Raw genomic sequence first — 18,273 nt, forward strand, 5'->3', positions numbered from 1 at the left:
AAGATCCCATATGCTGCGGAGCGGCTAGGCCCGTGAGCCATGGCCGCTGAGCCTGCGCGTCCGGAGCCTGTGCTCCGCAACGGGAGACGCCACAACAGTGAGAGGCCCGCGTACCGAAAAAAAAAAAAAAAAAAAAAAAAAAAGATGTGTTTTTAATCAGGTCTTATTTCACACTGTGAAGAGCACCTGTATTTAGCATGCTAGATGTGCTCAAAGAGTTCAGTCATGCATAATGGAAGCCCAGTTGGGGAAAGCATCTGAGCCTCAAACTCAGGCTCTGAATGCTAACCTAGCGAATAGAGCAGATAAATTACTATCACCATTTAAACAGGAGAACAGAAGAATAGTTACCAGATATTTAACAAAAATTTTGTTACCAATCGAGTTCCACACTATTAAAATTGAACTGTTTCATGAGAAAACATATATTTAAAATATAAACACTGTTCCTAAAGGCATCATATAAATATATATTAACTAGCTCTAAAATGATCAAAGACCCAACCACATGAGAACTTGTCAATACTAACAAACTCCTATTATTAGAATCAGGGTTTGTTTTTTGTTTTTTGCTTTTTCCTAAACAGTAGAAAATAAAACAGACAACACTAATATATTATTGTCAAAGACTGTTTGACATCTTGCTAGTTCTGAGGGTCAACTAGTGAAAAAGACAGACCAGTCAATTAACGGATTTATTTTGATATAGCAGGCTCACTGTAGTGAAATTATATATACATAAATGATCAAAACGCCAATCAGTTGAATAGTATTAGCTAGCTAGTCCTTCTCGAAATCATTCTTTCAGCATAACACTTCATAATCTACTTTACTGTTCAATTCTCTAAGAAAGCTAAATAATTTATTCCACATTGTTTTTGGTTTTCCAGAAATGAATATAATGGCTGATATTTTCTTTTTTAAAAAATCAATTTTTATATTTCCACCATTTCCTTGGAAAGTTGCTAAAGGTAACTTTCTTCCTTCTATGAGGAAATACTGCGAATATACCTTTTATTATTTTTTTTAAACTTTCTATTTTATATTGGAGTATAACCGATTAACAGTGTTGTGATAAGGACTACCCTGGTGGAGCAGTGGTTAAGAATCCACCCGCCAGTGCAGGCGACACGGGTTCGAGCCCTGGTCCAGGAAGATCCCACATGCTGCAGAACAACTAAGCCCATGCACCACAACTACTGAGCCTGTGCTCTAGAGCCCACGAGCCACAACTACTGAAGCCCGTGCACCTAGAGCCTGTGCTCCGCAACAAGAGAAGCCACTGCAATGAGAAGCCCGCGCACTGCAACGAAGCGTAGCCCCTGCTCGCCAGGACTAGAGAAAGCCGGCGTGAAGCAACGAAGACCCAACACAGCCAAATAAAGAAATAAATAAAATTTTTAAAGTAAATAAATAAATAATAACAATGTTGTGATAGTTTCAGGTACATAGCAAAGGGACTCAGCCATACATATACATGTATCCATTCTCGCTCAAACTCCCCTCCCATCCAGGCTGCCACATAACTTTGAGCAGAGTTCCCTGTGCTATACAGTAGATTATACCTAATAGTTAGAATTGTGAATACAATTTACTAATGTTTATGGCACTGAATAAAAGATAGACTGGAAGGATACTTGCAAATATTAATAATGGTTGTGCCTATGTGGTAGAATTCAATTTTTTTTAAAGTTCTTATTCATCTATATTTTCTAAACTTTTCTTTGGTTAACATATATTGCTCTTGTAATTAGAAAAAGTTACAGTAAAATGAGCTGGAAGTCAGCATCTGGGTTACTTTAGTTTAGGGCTCCTCTGAAATGCTGATACTTCACTACATTAAATCAACATATTTATGTTAACAGATCCCACATGAACAAAACGTTATTATTCTCTATGTTAATTCAGAGAGTTCATTCAACCTTTTAAAATTCTACTACTAATCCTCATGTGAGAAAAAACTTAACCTCTTCATTATAAATGACATACAATAGCAAAAACACCCCAGGTCTAAGAGATTGTCACTTAAACATCAGGAAGTCAGCAGAATACACATAATGCAAATCAAGGCTACTATTTAATTCAGAGAAGACTATCAAAGTGCACTTGATGGGAATCTCAAAAACAATGATACCAAATAAAATATATTTAGTAACTTATTACATGTGTCTTGACATTTTCAGACTTCGGGTGTTAAGCTCCCCTACTGCTCCTCTGAAAGCCTTGCTCTAGTTTGAAGTAGAGAATTCAAAACATCATGAACTTGTTCCAGATATGTTTTAAAACTGTTTCTGGGATTCCCTGGTGGCGCAGTGGTTAAGAATCTGCCTGCCATGCAGGGGACACGGGTTCGAGCCCTGGTCCAGGAAGATCCTACGTGCCGCAGAGCAACTAAGCCTGTGCACCACAACTACTGAGCCTGCTCTCTAGAGCCCGCGAGCCACAACTACTGAGCCTGAGTGCCACATCTACTGAAGCCCATGCGCCTAGAGCCCATGCTCTGCAACAAGAGAAGCCACCCAATGAGAAGACCAGGCACTGTAACGAAGAGTAGCCCCCGCTCGCCACAACTAGAAAAAGCCCGCGCGCAGCAACGAAGACCCAACGCAGCCAAAAATAAATAAATTTATTTTTTTAAAAAAACCTGTTTCCATTTTAATTAAATTATTGCTATTTAATAGTAATGCCCTTTATTTATTTATTTTTGGCTGTGTTGGGTCTTCCTTGCTGCGCGCAGGATTTCTCTAGTTGCAGCGAGCAGGGGCTACTCTTCATTGCAGTGAATGAGTGGCTTCTCTTATTGCAGAGCACGGACTCTAGGCACACGGGCTTCAGTAGTTGTGGCATGTGGGCTCAGTAGTTGTGGCTCACAGGCTCTAGAGCGCAGGCTCAGTAGTTGTGGCATACAGGCTTACTTGCTCCGCGGCATGTGGGATCTTCCCGGACCAGGGCTCGAACCCGTGTCCCCTGCATTGGTAGGCAGATTCTTAACCACTGTGCCACCAGGGAAGTCCCAGTAATGCTTCTTTAAATCATGTAACTGCTTCAATATTTTGCTATTAATCTTCAGGATGGTAATGATTGCTAATTTTACATGATATTCCATAATTAGACACTTGAAACCTTTGGCTTAAAATAAAACCACATTCTGTTTAAAGGCTAGGTAGGATATGATGCATTTCTGAGTTAAATGCTGGAATTATTTTTAAATGTATATTTAAAGGTTAAATTTCAGTATTTTGATAAAGGAGGTAATAGAATTTTTTCAGGCTATATACTACAAAAGTCCTAGGAACCATCCCTTACAGTTTTATTTGGAAAATTCTTTGGCTGAAAAGCATTCGCCTCAAGATAACTCTCTCTTATTTATTTATTTATTTTTGGCTGCGTTGGATCTTCGTTGCTGCGCCCGGGCTTTCTCTAGTTGCGTTGAGTGGGGGCCACTCTTCGTTGCAGTGCGCGGGCTTCTCATTGCAGTGGCTTCTCTTGTGAAGCACGGGCTCTAGGTGCGCGGGTATCAGTTAGTTGTGGCACGTGGGCTCAGTAGTTGTGGCTCGCGGGCTTAGCTTCTCCGCGGCATGTGGGATCTTCCCAGACAGGGCTCGAACCCGTGTCCCCTGCTTTGGCAGGAGGATTCTTAACCACGGCACCACCAAGAAAGTCCCAAGATAACTCTCTTTGAAGATAGGAGATTAACTTAAAATGTTTTTTTCTAAGAAAACAGAACCAGCAAGAGTCACAACTAAAGATTTCACTGTATACTGTTAGCTGGTGGGAGGGGTGCAGTGAGACGAACTAATAAAAGGGGTTTGTGTTTTGCCCACCCCCACAAGATAATTTAAACACACACCCAAGCCTAAACCCTTTACTTAAAAAACATTCACCCGAAAAAGTGGCTTTAAACTTGGTTACTTTTGTTCTCCATAGTTTTCAACTTAAATACATTGTTTCCCTCGAGATCAGTTTTGCAAGATTCTAATTATTAGACAGCACATAAAAACTTTGATTTTATGCCTTTCTAAAATTGCAAAACGTACATACTCAAATTTTTCTTCCCCTTTTTTAGTAGCATTATCCTTATTGTAGGAACTTTGTCTTTAAATACTCTCACTAACCATAATTTGTTAAGGCAGAATCTCTAACAGAAGTTCTGCAAACTCAAGGGACTCTTGATCTGGTCATTTCCAAGCCTCAAATGACAGTACAGCCTTGTTAGCAGGGGTAGAATTCTATTGCTTGCTAGAACTTCAACAGCCTCGAGATAACTAAGAGTTCCTGCTAGTAATCTGGCACCAACTCAAAATTCCCACCAGGAAGAAAGATCTCCCTGAGGTGGGACCCACTGAGTGGCTCCTCCCACAGCGATGACCTGGACTGACCTCGGACTCGGTGTGGTCAATGGCTCCCTAGCACCTGCGGGCGAGTTAGCAAGCGCTCACGATGATAAAATGCCAAATTGCAACCGCCACGTCAGTCTTTTGGAGCCCCGAAAGGTGCCTTTTTCGCAAACAAGCTCCCTCTTTTAAACCTTACATCTCTGAGGCTTTGAATATGTTACCCGGCTAACGAATATAGGAAGACAATTACTCCACTGGGGAAACGAAGGTACTTCAAAAGGAAGAGTGGCAAGGAAACAAAGCTCAGACTGGAAAAGTGGCAAGCCTCCATGCCCTGCCAAGACGACCTTACTTAACCTTCTGGATTTCAAAAACAGGGTTGGGTGGAAGTGGATTACATGGCAAGGTAAAGAGCTTGGGGTGGGAGGGGGGGCGGGTTAAGAACCTACAACTCTGGCAGTAATTTCCATCACACTCCTAAAGGAAGAGGAAAGGAGAACAAAACAATAGGCACCTTAAGAGAGTAAATGCGGTTACTATGGTTACCACGCTCCAAGCTCAATTCTGCAAATGAAGACAGAGCGGTACGCCAAGGCCCTTTCTTTGTCTGCATCCATACATGGAGGACCAACCCAGCAGCCAGCCCCGCCAGCCCGAGCAGAGGCTGGTGTCGAGGACCAAGGGCAGCGTACCAAATAAAGAACACCTTTATTTTGGCTTAGTAAGCAAGAACTGCAGGCAGTTCCTGATGGAAGCCAGCGCGGCCATCACCCAGTCCTTCGGCCAGGGCTGTTTCCCCCACTTGGGAGAAGGCTCCAACACACTCCAGTCACCGATTCCAGTCTGGGGTCCTGGCATAGGCAGGGGTGGAAGGGGGCCAACGAGACACGGTGCAACCTTAGCCCTGAGACACAAAGGGAAGGCCAATCTTCAGGAAACCCGCGGGACGTAATTAATAACCCCTCAAGAGGCTACAGTTTTCGCGAGAGGGAATAGAGGACACAGTGAGTAGGGCACAACCGAGATGTTCAGACGCACCTCACCATCAAAGACACTACCACAAGCTGCGCGGAAAAATCGCGGCCAACCCAGTGCGCAGGCGCGCGGAGCAGCGACTCCAGAGCTTTAGGCCTGCCCCTCCCCCACTACTCTCAAAAGGCCAGGGGAGTTGGCTCAACGCGCTTGCGCAACGACGGAACGTTGGGGGAGGGGAGAAAAACCTATTCCCTTCATTGTGAGAGAACCGCCCCGCCCCGCAAGGCGAGCGCGCGCGCGCACACCTACGACTCTCACACTCGTACACTCGGGCGTTGAGCTTGCCGCCCAGGGCGTCGCGCATGCTCCGGGAGGAAGGTGGTGTCGGAGCCTACGGCTTTTTGCTGAGTTTCCCTGAGAAGTTTCTGGAAAGACGGAGCTCAGGGGAAGCTGGGGGATGGGGAGGGCAGGGAAACGAGCGTTTGAGAGAACGAAAAGCGAAAACTCCAAAGCACACCGCCACCACCCTGCCTCCATCAAGCCACGACCAAAGCAAAGCCCAAGCCCACCGAGACCCTTACGCCAGGGGAAAAAGCAAGGGGACCACAGCAACCGCTCCTTCCTGTACCTGTGCCCAGCCCCCGAGGCCCCTCACCACAGGGAGAAGGGAGAGGGCAGGGGGGAACGATGAAAAACCTAAAACGCTCACTGGATGTTTGCGTGGTGGAGGGAAAGCCGACATCCGCGCTCTGGAGCTGCCCGCGCACGACGGGCCACCAGCGGCTCTTCGCTGCGCTCTCGGGTGTGGGCTCAGTGCGTTGGGGTCGACGTGGCTGCTGAAGGAGTGGTCTGGGGCTTTGGCCCCTGGTTCCTTAGTTCCCCCTCATTTGGGGGCTTCTTTGATCACCCCTTTCCTCTCTTTGGTGACCTGGAGCTAAAGTTGCGAGTGTGGAGACCCTAGAAAAGGTTGCTCCCTCCCCGCGCCCTGCCCGAGGGGCGACCTGAGCGGGCAAGGGTCGCCCGGCAGGTGTGCCACGCTCAGTTCTTTCCAGTTTGTACCCCCTTAAGTAAGAGACTCCTTAAGAGGGGCCCGTTTGGAAGAGCAGAGGCAGTCCAGGCATAAAGCCGCTGCGTCGTTTGGACTCGAGGCGGGGTGGCCGACGGTGCTGCCCGGCGGGGCGCCGCGGGGAGGCCGTGGTGTCTCCGTGCGGCTAAGGAGGCGCGCCGAGGCCCCTGAGTGCCATCAGGAGAAAGCTCGGCCTGGCATTGCTGCGCTGTGGGGGAGGGGTCCGCGGCGCCTTTCATTTCTTCGCCTGGGCCCGCTCGGGGTGCCATTTTGTGGTGTGGCCGCCATTTCGCGCAGCCGCAGGGGTGGGGGGGAGGGGCGGGGCTGGCGAGCGCGCGCGGGCAGCCTCCGGCAGCGAAGGCGGGCGAATGCCCTTTGTTCTTCGCTTCTGGGCTCTGGGCTCGGCTCGGGCTGTGCCGCGACCCGCCCCGGACACGCGCCGGGTGCGCGCGGCGTGTGAACCTCTGAAAAGCTCCGAGAGGCGTGCACGGAGTCCCGAATTCTTTCTGCTCTCTAAGCCCTTGAAAAGTGGGATTGCTCACCCCCACCCTTGCAGTGTGAAAGGGATCGATTTTACAAGGTAGTGCTCAGAACGGGAGCGTGGGAAGCTGTAATTTCACCGTGAGAGTGGAGGCGCTTTCTGCAGCCCTGTGCTGCCGGGGGTACTAAGCCCGCTGGAATGCCATGCCTTGAATCACAGTGGCGTTCCGCAAATAGAAGTTAAAACTGCGGAGCTGGGAGACCCAACAAAGGTGCTAAACGCCAGTGTAACCGAGAGGTTGGTCTCTTTAAAAAAAAAAAAAAGTAGTGTCTTTGGAGGGCTGTCAGCTGTAGGAGAAACGAGACGTTGCTTTTCATTGGCTGGCTGTGAAGCACGCACTGTGCAACTATTTTCAGATCAGGTTTTATAGCCCATTTATATCTGAGCTATAAACTGGAACAATAGATTGGAATGTCTTATTTCTGTCTATTGAGAATATCTTCCATTTGACTTCTTTTTAAAATCCTTTGTGAGTATGTGAATAACAAATTGACTCAATAAAATCTCCGTTCTGTGCCTTCCAGTATCATTTGAAATCCTGAAAGAGCTATTTTCCTGATTTCAAGGGACATATTTAAATATGAATCTTGGCATTGTTAATCTTAACTTTGCGACTCGAATCAACAAAGCCAGGAAATTCAACAGTAATGCTGCTGAATTTGTCTTCTAGACTTGCTTTTTGTACAAGGTATTTTTGTTTTTAACTTTTTTTTTTTCCCACAGTAGCCTGAGTTCATAATTTAAACAGGCTTTTGTGGCTCAAGTTTTTTGGTGTCACAGCTACAGTAGGTTTTTCTTTCTTCTTACTACGTTTAATTATAGGCGGCTATCTGTTTCAGTAATGGGGGGGTAAGCCATAATGATAGGATGGAAATGTAAAAAATATATTTGTTGTTGAGGGAACAGATCAGGATTTGATGGCTTCCAGATGAAAGATGTGTCTGAGGAGTGGATGTTAGATTCCAAATTTTATTTCAGTTCCAGTATGACTAAAAGCACTGCACAGAGTTTTGATTTTTTATACCCAAGATTTCTGTAAAGCAGAATACTGTACATTCTTTTGGTTGTGAGAGTTTATGAAACATTTTTTTTCCTTTTTAAATTTAATTTTATATTGGGGTATAGTTGATTTACTGAAATGTATATTTTTAAATTATTTATTTATTTTTGGCTGTGCTGGGGTCTTCGTTGCTGCACACGGGCTTTCTCTAGTTGCAGCGAGCGGGGGCTAGTCTTAGTTGTGGGGCGCAGGCTTCTCATTGCAGTGGCTTCTCTTGTTGCGGTGCACGGGCTCTAGTTGCGGGGCACGCAGGCTTCAGTAGTTGTGGCACGTGGGCTCAGTAGTTGTGGCTCCCGGGCTCTAGAGCGCAGGCTCAGTAGTTGTGGCACACAGGCTTACTTGCTCCGGGGCATGTGGGATCTTCCCTGAGCAGGGCTTGAACCCATGTCACCTGCATTGGCAGGCGGATTCTTAACCACTGCGCCACCAGGGAGGTCCCTGAAATGTGTTATTTTTAAATGCTGTTACTTTTTGCCTACACAACCAAAATTAAATAGTATGAAACTATTAGTTTTATTGGGAAATTAGAATATGGTATCCTAATAACGCAAACAAAATATCATGCCCCTAATTAGCCAAGCAGTTGAAATTCAGAGAATGATCGCACAACCTTTCTTTCACTTTGTACAGACATAGAAGTATGTTTAAACAATTCTAATTCGAATTTTTTTAATTTATAAAACGAGTACTTATTTCACATCTTTAGCTATTACATTTAACACAAAACCACATCGTTTTTTTACACAAAAATGTTTGCAATTCGTATATATATATATTTTTTTTGCAGTAATCCCATTCATTTAATTTTATTTGTTTATTTTTGGCTGCATTGGGTCTTCGTTGTTGGGTCTTCGTTGCTACACGTGGGCTTTCTCTAGTTGCGGTGAGCGGGGGCTACTCTTTGTTGTGGTGTGTGGGCTTCTTATTGTCGTGGCTTCTCTTGTTGCAGAGCTCAGGCTCTAGGCGCGCAGGCTTCAGTAGTTGTGGCGCACGGGCTTAGTTGCTCCGCGGCATGTGGGATCTTCCCAGACCAGGGCTCAAACCCGTGTCCTCTGCATTTGCATGCAGGCGGATTGTCAACCACTGTGCCACCAGGGAAGTCCCGCAATTCGTATATTCTTAAGAGTAGGTAGTATCTATGTATGTACTATATGATTCCAACTGTATCCTAGAAAAAGTGAAACTATGAAGACAGTAAAAAGATTAGTGGTTGCCAAGGGTTAGTGGAGAGGGATGAATGAATAGGCAGAGCACAGGGGCTTTTTAGGGCAGTGATACAATGGTGGGTATGTGTCATTATATGTTTGTCAAAGCCCATAGACTTACAGTACCAAGAGTGAACCCTAATGTAAACTGTGGACTTTGGGTGATGATGTGTCAATGTACACTCATCAAATGTAACAAATTTACTGCTCCGATGTGGGATGTTGGTAGTTGGAGAGGCTGTGTGTGTTGAGGGCACGGGGTATATAGGAACTCTGTACTTTTTGCTCTATTTTGCTGTGAACCTAAAACTGCTCTAAAAAATGGTTAACTTAAAAAGTGATACCACTTAAAAAAAAAAAAAAGTAGGTAGTGTCTTGCACTGTTCACTTCTCCCTTATGACCAATGCCATACATTTGCAAAACAGTCGAACAGAAATTCAGGAATAACTCTCCTCCTCATTCTCCCCTTCTATTGTTGGCCTCAAAACATTTTCCAACTTTTCATAGTCTCATAATCTGCCCCAGGAGTGAAAATACTTTTGTATATGTAGTCCTGGGTCTCTTCACTTTGTCGAAGCAGGCAGGACTAGTGAATTCCAGGATTACCAATCCATTGTTCCTTTAGTTTTTCTTTCTTATTCTAAAACAGGTTTTGAATTAATTTGTAGCAGTTTGTGTTCCCCGAAAGAAATTAAGTGTTAACCAAAACCTTTAATTATACCCAGATCCTTAAGACAGCTGGTGTAGAATTGAAGTGGTATGTGCTAGGCCTCTTTGGCTCATGCCTTTGATTTTATCTTTTGGCATTTGGTGAAGCTTGTGTGCAACTTTTCTAAACAACATATAGAAATATTAAATATCTCTATTCATTGTTCCAGGAAAGGATAGCTTTTCATGTCAAACTCTGGCATAGAAGCAAATTTAAAACAATAATAACCTTTTCCTGGAAAAGATAAATGATCTTCTTTAAAGACTTCAGTAATATGAGAAGTTTTTCAAAATATTTTTGGCCGTAGTTAAGCACTCCCACATGCTGTAATAGTCTCTTCCCTTCTGAGGCAAAGCTGAGAAGTTCAGCACTTCAGAAGTACTGGAGTTCAAAGAACAAATCCTTGCCGCCAACAGTATATTTTTTAGAAAAATAGAAATATATCTCTACAAATTAAAAATACTCCTGAACAGCCCAACATTTGTTTGTCCTGCCAGAGTATATATGGTCATCCCTAAAACAAGACAATTGTGCAGATTATATGAAACCTGTAGGCTTATCATTTTGGCATCACAGTTTTAAATGGCCAAGTTAGACAACACATCAAAAAGACTTCTAAAATCAGGGTCTTCACTCAACAGATAATTTTTGAGCATCACCCTTGTGCCAGGTCCTATTCTAAATACTTAAGATACGTTGCAGAATAAAACAAATACCTGTTCTCATGAAGCTTATTGTGGGGGAGAGGGGAAGAAGAGGCAATAAATATAATAAAAAGGAAATTAAATAATAGCAGTAAGATGGTGAAATATAAAGGTAAGAGAGAGGAAGCATGTGTTGCCGTTTCAAATGGGGCAACCAGGGTAGGCCTCAAGAAAATACTGAAGACTTGAAGGAGCTAAGGGAGCAAACTGTGGATATCTAGGGAAGAGATTCCAGGGAGAGGGAACAGCAAGTCCAAAGACCCTGAGGTAGAAGCATGACGGGCACATGAAAAGCAGCAGGGTAAACCAGTGTGGCTGAAACAGAATGAGCAAGGGAGAGAGTATAAGATATGATGGATGTCAAAGAGGTAAAGGGAGTGAGAGGCAGATCTACACTACCTGGTAGGCCATAGCAGGAACGCTTTGGCTTTTAATTGGTGAGGTGTTGCATGGTATGACTTAGGTTTTGAGAAGCGTTGAGAAGAAGAGATGAAGGATAGGGGCTTCCCTGGTGGCGCAGTGGTTAAGAGTCCGCCTGCCAATGAAGGCGACACTTGTTCGAGCCCTGGTCTGGGAAGATCCCACATGCCGCGGAGCAACTAAGGCCGTGCGCCACAACTACTGGGCCTACGCACCTAAAGCCCCTGCTCCACAGCAAGAGAAGCGACTGCGATGCGAATCCCTCGCACCGCAACGAAGAGTAGCCCCTGCTTACCGCAACTAGAGGAAGCCCATGCACAGCAACAAAGCCCCAGTGCAGCCAAAGATAAAATAAATAAATTAAAAAAAAAAATCAAGGATAGAAGCAGGAAACTAGAAAGGAGGCTCTTTCAGTAACCCAAATGAAAAATAAGAGAGCTTTAATGACTAAGGGATCCTGGATATATTTTGAAGGTAAATCCAAGAGGACTTTTTGAAGAATTGAATATAGAGTTCATAAAAGGTGTCAAGGATGAGCCTGAGGTTTTCCACCTGGGCAACGAGAAAGATCAAGTTGCAGTCATCTGAAATAGGAAACACTAGACAGAACAATTATCCAGGGGAATATTAAGAGTTCAGTTTTGGACATGTTCAATTTGAGATATTTATTAAATATTCAAATGGAGACATTAGGTAGGCTGTTGGATATGAGTCTAGTTCAGGATGAAGTTCTGAAGATGTGTTTTACATATATATATATATATAAAATGCATAATCGTGTGTACGTGTGTATTTGGGAGTTGTTAGCATATAAATGGCATTTAAAGTCTGAAACGGAATGACATCACCAAGAGAGTAAGTGTAGATACGGAAGGAAAGAGAACCAGGAAAGCCCTGAGGCATTTCTCACTTAAGAGGTCTCAGAAGCAAGGAACTTGCAGAGCAACTGAGTAGGAACAAACCAGTTAGGCAGGAGGAAAGCCAAGAGATGAGTAGTGTCCTGGAATTCAGGTGAAGAAAATATCTGAAGGAGGAGGAAGTGATCAACTGTGGAATGCTGCTGAGAGGTTAAGGTGAGGCCTGAGAATTGACTCTTGGAGCAATGTGGAGGTCACTGGTGATCTTGGCAAGAGCAGTTTTAATGGAGCAGAGGGGACAAAAGCTTGATTGGACCGGGTTGAAGAAAAAAAATTAGTATATGAAGTCTGACCTTTGGAAAAGTACTACAGTGGACTTGGAGAGAAAGATGCCAGGGACTATGGTGATATAAAGTACTGTCAGTTTCAAAAAGTTCCTGGATCAGTGCAAGAATCAGAAACTCAAAACCTTTAGGCTTTTGGAAGAGTTATTACACTCTCAAGATACGGCCTGCTGCTAGCCTTGTATCTGTTCCATAATGATCTGAATAATGCACGATTTCTTTGAGAAAGAATACTATCTTATGAAATCTGAAAATTCTGAACTTGGAATTTGGTCAGTACTTAGAAGAATTTGGTTAGTAGGACGAAGAATCTAGCAGAGAGATTTTCCTGGAATTTATATAAGTATTGATGCTCACCAGTGGTCTGAGGTGATTCAGCCAGCCAGTCGTGCAGTGCTTAGAGATGCAACAAGGCAGACTTTACCCTGGTTTCTCAAGTGTATACTTCAATAATTGCTGATGACTTTGCAACTTTTGTTGGACTTCCTGTAAAAGTATTAGAACAATGATAACAAACTGACTCCATCACAAGAATGGTAATGCCCCAGAAGTTAAGTGCCCAGAAGTTTCCTTTTAACAGGTTTTCTCCACCTGTCATATTGGAGCCTGCTGTAGTTCCCCAATGAACAACAGTTAACTAGTTTTGCTACATGCTTTATTTGAAAATGTGTTTATCATCCTGGGCTCAAGCTCCACCTTCAGAATCTTGTGTTCTGATAAATACAGACATTAAAATTTTTACTTTCAACTGTATTACTTTATCATTCCTTATTGGAGCTTGTGATAAAATATAAAGTATTATGTATATTTTATCCTGAAACATTTATGCTTAATAATTGTTGAAACAATTTCTACTTATGAAGCCTAGCTCATTATGTAGTTTATATTTTCTAATTACTCTCTTGTACTAGCACAGACTATACTTCCATCAATTCATACTGATTTGTACTGGTAAGAGAGTCATTCAGGGGTTGAAGGGAGACTGTCTCCCTAGAATGGAATATCAGAATTCCAGGGATTCTGATATGTCTGCTTTGTAGGACTTTTCTCATACCTCCTGAGAATCCCTGATGTGGAACTTAAAATATAACTGAGGAACAAAAGACCACTTCCTTAACAAACCGTTAGTTGACTTGAGATGTATTTCTGATGGTATGAGTGCATCAGTTGCTGGTGTGGAGGATATGTCATGAAAAATCGACTTCCTTGGAAGGTCCAAGAATACTATTTTTTTAAAAAAAGATTTCTTACTTTGAAAAAGTGTAGGATCCCTTGTATTGAAACTATATGTGCAAATATTATGCTGGATGTTTCTAGCCAATGGTTAACAGTTCTCCCTTTTGGAGAAATATAAAACCAGTTTTGTTTTGTTTGTTTTTTTTTGTTACAAGTCCTCTGAATATTCAAACTTACTTATCTTCATGTGAAACATTCCTAGTTCATTTATTCTGTATCTGTTCCATAAATACTTATTTGACTTATAAATTAGAGAATGGGAGCAGTTTGCTGTGAAAGAAGAGAAGAAAAATGGAGTGGTCACTGGTAAGGGGAGAGTGGCTGGGGGGGAAGTAGGATTGAGAGAAGTTTGTTTTTATTTTATTTATTCTTTTTCTTTTTGGCCTCACTGCACGGCTTGCAGATCTTAGTTCCTCAACCAGGGATTGAACCCACACCCTCGGCAGTGAAAGTGTGGAGTCCTAACCACTGGACCGCCAGGGAATTCCCGAGAAGTTTGTTTTTAAGGGGGAAGAAATTTCAATACTTTTTTTTTTAAGACTTATTTTATTTATTTATTTTTGGCTGCGTCGAGTCTTAGTTGCAGCGTGCGGGATCTTTCGTTGCGGCGCGCAGGCTTCTCTCTAGTTGTGGCATGCAGGTTTTTTCTCTCTCTAGTTGAGGCGTGTGAGCTCAATAGTTGTGGCACTCGGGCTTAGTTGCCCAGCGGTATGTGGGATCTTAGTTCCCTGACTAGGGATCGAACCCACTTGTCTCCATTGGAAGGAGGATTCTCAACCACTGGACTACCAAGGAAGTCCCAAGGAATTGACCTTAGCTGGGAGTATAAAATAGTCGATCTAGTGAAAGACCAGGAGCTGGAATGTATGGGAGCAAATGCTGGTGAACAAGTCTATACAAGAAATGCCACTACTGTACTAAGAGACAGAGTCGAGATAAGTAAGTTTTCCATGCTCCGTTTTTCCAGCTGAGGATGGGAACAGTCAAAAGGTTTTGGATTTACTTTCTATGGTCTTGGGCAAATCACAAACATTTTTTGCAGGCCCTTGGTGTGTTTTATTTTCCACTGAATGGTCATTATCTAAAAGAGTGTCTGGCAAACAATAGCTATTCAATAGATATTCATTGAATTAATTTTTGGAAATTAATCTATTAAAGAACTGTACTATGTATGCCATACCTACCCCACAGGGTTGTTCTGAAGACCCGATGAAATGAGAGAATGGATGTAAAAGTACTTTATAATCTGAGAAATGCTACTGAAATCCAAGGTATTATGTTAGAAAGAGTTGGAGTAAAGTCCACTGAGTTTTTGACTCCTTAAATGAGAAATACAATATAAATATGGAAACAGAGTCATTGTTAGTTTGGATTTTTTTTTCCTTTGAGGGATATACCAAGACCTAAAGATTCTGTCAACTGGTTTGAAATTCAAAGGTGGAATACAACCTTTGTATCTGAATTTGTAAAATAGGATTTGATCCTATAAACCATGTAACATTACAGAACTGACAAAAATATACAAAGGCCAGAAAACCCAAACCATCTAAGTCAATTAGCTTTATGCAATGTCGTAAATTAAGTTCCAAGTTATATTTACAATACTGGACATATGAGTGGTATAATACCTCTCTTTTTCTTTTGTTTCTTCCTGTCTTTGTTTTATTTTCTGGTAATTTATAAGTTCCAAAGTAAATACAGTATTGGAGTTGTGGATTTACTTTTCTAGGTAAAAGAAAAAAGGTTTAAACATAATGATATTTCTGCTGAGGATTTCTTAACATACTCCAAGTACACCAGACTATTTTCATGATAATTCTGTATGGTCTTCCCACATTATAGGACTGATTTGGACCAGAGTTGTGACTGAAAAAAAAAAAAAAATCCCGTTCAGTTCATTTCCATTTTCTTATCATTCCAGGGACTAAAGTAAGTAATACACTTAATTGCTAGAGTTTGAAAGCAATTCCCTATATGCTGAAGTTTTATTCCTAGGAGAAGCCCTAATCGTTGGTCCTGATGGAATACCTGCAAGGAGAGTGAATCAGCTCATGCCATCATTTTCAATTTTTCATCGTTATCTCTGGTGATTAGATATTACATAATTAACCAAGGTCATACAAGAGGATTCAGTGGAGCACTTTAGGATTAAATTTAGGAATTAGACATTAGGAACTCATTGGGGTTCCCATAAGTGTTTTTAAGTATTGCAGTATTGGGATGCTTAATTAGGCTACCAGCCTAGTTCCTGCTGTTACCCAGCACCAGGCCTTTTAGGATTACTTAGAAAAAATGCTCAGTTCTCAGAAAATCTCAGAAGTCAAGCTCAGGCTGAGGAAAATATTTGCTGAGTAATACAATTCAGTCCCCTCCCCTGTAAAGTCGGGAGTGCCATATGTGTGTTTCTAATTAGCCCCACCAGATTTCTTCCAGGCGTGATTATGTGTCATGAAACTAACCATTCTGCCTCTGAGGAGTTATGCATTCTTGGGGAGATTTCTCTACACCATCTGATGTGATAGTCTGCCTATACAGGTTCCTGTGGCCCAGTTCTAGGTCACGTTGAAAGACCGTGCCACCTGGTCTTAACCTACTTTTTTTTCCCATGACACCTCAGTAAACAACAACAGTGGTGACATCCACAAAATATATCTGCCCTCACAGTAACACCAGTCTATCTTGCATCTTGCACAGGGCACCTTTTAATATGAAGGATCTTACATACCACTGCAAATTTTTTTTTTTTTTTCTTTTTTTTGTGGTACGCGGGCCTCTCACTGCTGTGGCCTCTCCCGTTGCAGAGCACAGGCTCCGGACGCGCAGGCTCAGTGGCCATGGCTCACGGGCCCAGCCGCGGATCTTCCGGACCGGGGCACGAACCCGTGTCCCCTGCATCGGCAGGCGGACTCTCAACCACTGCGCCACCAGGGAAGCCCTGCAAATATTAATGATACTTCATAGATACTAGGCTGTAAGCCTCACTAGACACATTTTATGATTAGACATCCCCCAAATGAAGAGATGGAACCCCTTCTTCAGCCCACTCAGAACGAGGACAAATCTGGGTCATGAGCACAGCTCCACTCGCCTACTTAAAACTGTCCCTAGGGCTCGAGGAGAACTAATTTCCACTCCATGTTCCCCCAATACTCAGAAAATAGATTTTTTTTTTTTTAATGTGTGGGTGCTTTTCTCTTAAATGCCTACCTTTGTTTCGCTGCCGATTTGGCTTTTGTTCTTTCAATTCCAGCTAGATGTGGAGATTTTCTGAGCATGAACTCACCTTTGGCAATTTGTCCAAAAAAAAAAAAAAAAAACTGAAAATGCCTTACATTTGCACTAGTATGTATGCATGTCATCATCAAAAGCAACTCAGGCCCTTTTTGACCTGCTTTCTTTTTTCCTTTTTTTTTTTTTTTAAGTCGGGACAATATACTCTCTTTTGGTTATTTCTTGGATAAGAGGTTGCACTCTGGAGTCACCTTAACCATTGCTGCCCTCTCGAGGTTGCAGATTGCAGCCGCCCCTACTGAAACCTAGGTTAGGCCTGCGGGTGAGAAGCAGATATGCAAGTAAAAGGACCGAGCAGACATTATCATGATAAACTGAGAAGCTTTTGCTTTTATGTGATGGTGTGGTGAAAAGAACACTTAACAGGGCACCGCTGAGTTCTCATTTAAGCCACTGGCGGACTGTGTGATCTCAGGCCCGTCATTTCTTTGTGCCTCAATTCCCTACCAATAGAATGGGAACGACTGGTCAGTGCAGGAGTCAGCCAACATTTCCTGTAAAAGAGCTTGGTGGGTCACTTGTCATTGTGGCAACTCTGTCGTTGTAGCTCAAAAGCAGCCGTAGACAAAATGTACGCAAATGAGGGTGGAGGTGTTCTGAAAAAACTTTATTTTATGGACGCTGAATTTTGAATTTCATATAATATTCACGTCATGAAGCATTATTCTTCATTGAGTTTTTTTTAACCATTTAAAAATGTAGAAACCATTGTTTAGCTCTCAGGCCACAGAAAAAAAACAGGCAGGGACTTCCCTGGCGGCGCAGTGGTTAAGAATCCGCTGGCCAATGCAGGGGACACGGGTTCAAGCCCTGCTCCGGGAAGATCCCACATGCTGTAGAGCAACTAAGCCGGTGCGTCACAACTACTGAACCTGCACTCTAGAGCCCACGAGCCGCAACTACTGACACCGGTGCGCCTAGAGCCTGTCCTCCGCAACAAGAGAAGACACTGCAATGAGAAGCCCGCGCATGACAACGAAGAGTAGCTCCGCTCGCCACAACTAGAGAAAGACCGCGCACAGCAACGAAGAACCCACACAGCCTAATTAATTAATTAATTAATTAAATTTAAAAAATAAAGCAGGCAGTGAGCCAGATATGGCCCAGGGCTGAAGTTTGCCAACTTCTGCACTAGGTCATCTCAGAGAGCCCTTCCAATACAATCTTTTACAATTTAAAAAGTTGACTTAGCTTATAGTTCCTTTTCATTTCCTTTTCTTGAAGGATGGCCTAGTACATGCTTATTTCGTGTGACATGAGGGATGTTAGAAGACATCTTGTCCCCAAAAAGATGTCTGCCAACTTCACACTGGTCAGCCTCAAAGACTAGCAATTCTACTTCTAGAACTGCACTGACCAAGACTGTCCAAGCTACAAGTCGAATTGAGTACTTGAAATATGGCTAGTCCAAACTGAGATGTCCTTAAGTGTAATACGCACACCAGATTCTGAAGACTTAGAATTTAAACTGTCTCATTAATATTTTATATTGATTGTTTTAAAAATATTTTTGATATATTGAATTAA

The 18,273-nt window shown here is 42.9% G+C and overlaps 1 protein-coding gene and 1 pseudogene across 1 annotated transcript in view; one reads left to right on the plus strand and one right to left on the minus strand.

Annotated features, from left to right (window-relative positions):
• The window catches only part of SPEN (spen family transcriptional repressor), a 93,668-nt gene extending 87,549 nt beyond the window's left edge, over positions 1-6,119 (minus strand). Inside the window, exon 1 of the mRNA XM_027110051.1 lies at positions 6,022-6,119. The gene's annotated coding sequence lies outside the window, so the exon portion shown is untranslated. The remainder of the gene's footprint in view (positions 1-6,021) is intronic.
• Positions 6,120-11,327: 5,208 nt separating this feature from the next.
• On the plus strand, positions 11,328-13,764 carry LOC113622160 (COP9 signalosome complex subunit 8 pseudogene; annotated as a pseudogene).
• Positions 13,765-18,273: the final 4,509 nt, after the last annotated feature.

Source organism: Aethalodelphis obliquidens, unplaced genomic scaffold, assembly GCF_003676395.1.
Source record: "Aethalodelphis obliquidens isolate GAN/ISIS:26980383/991018 unplaced genomic scaffold, ASM367639v1 scaffold9, whole genome shotgun sequence".
Classification (NCBI taxonomy): domain Eukaryota; kingdom Metazoa; phylum Chordata; class Mammalia; order Artiodactyla; family Delphinidae; genus Aethalodelphis; species Aethalodelphis obliquidens.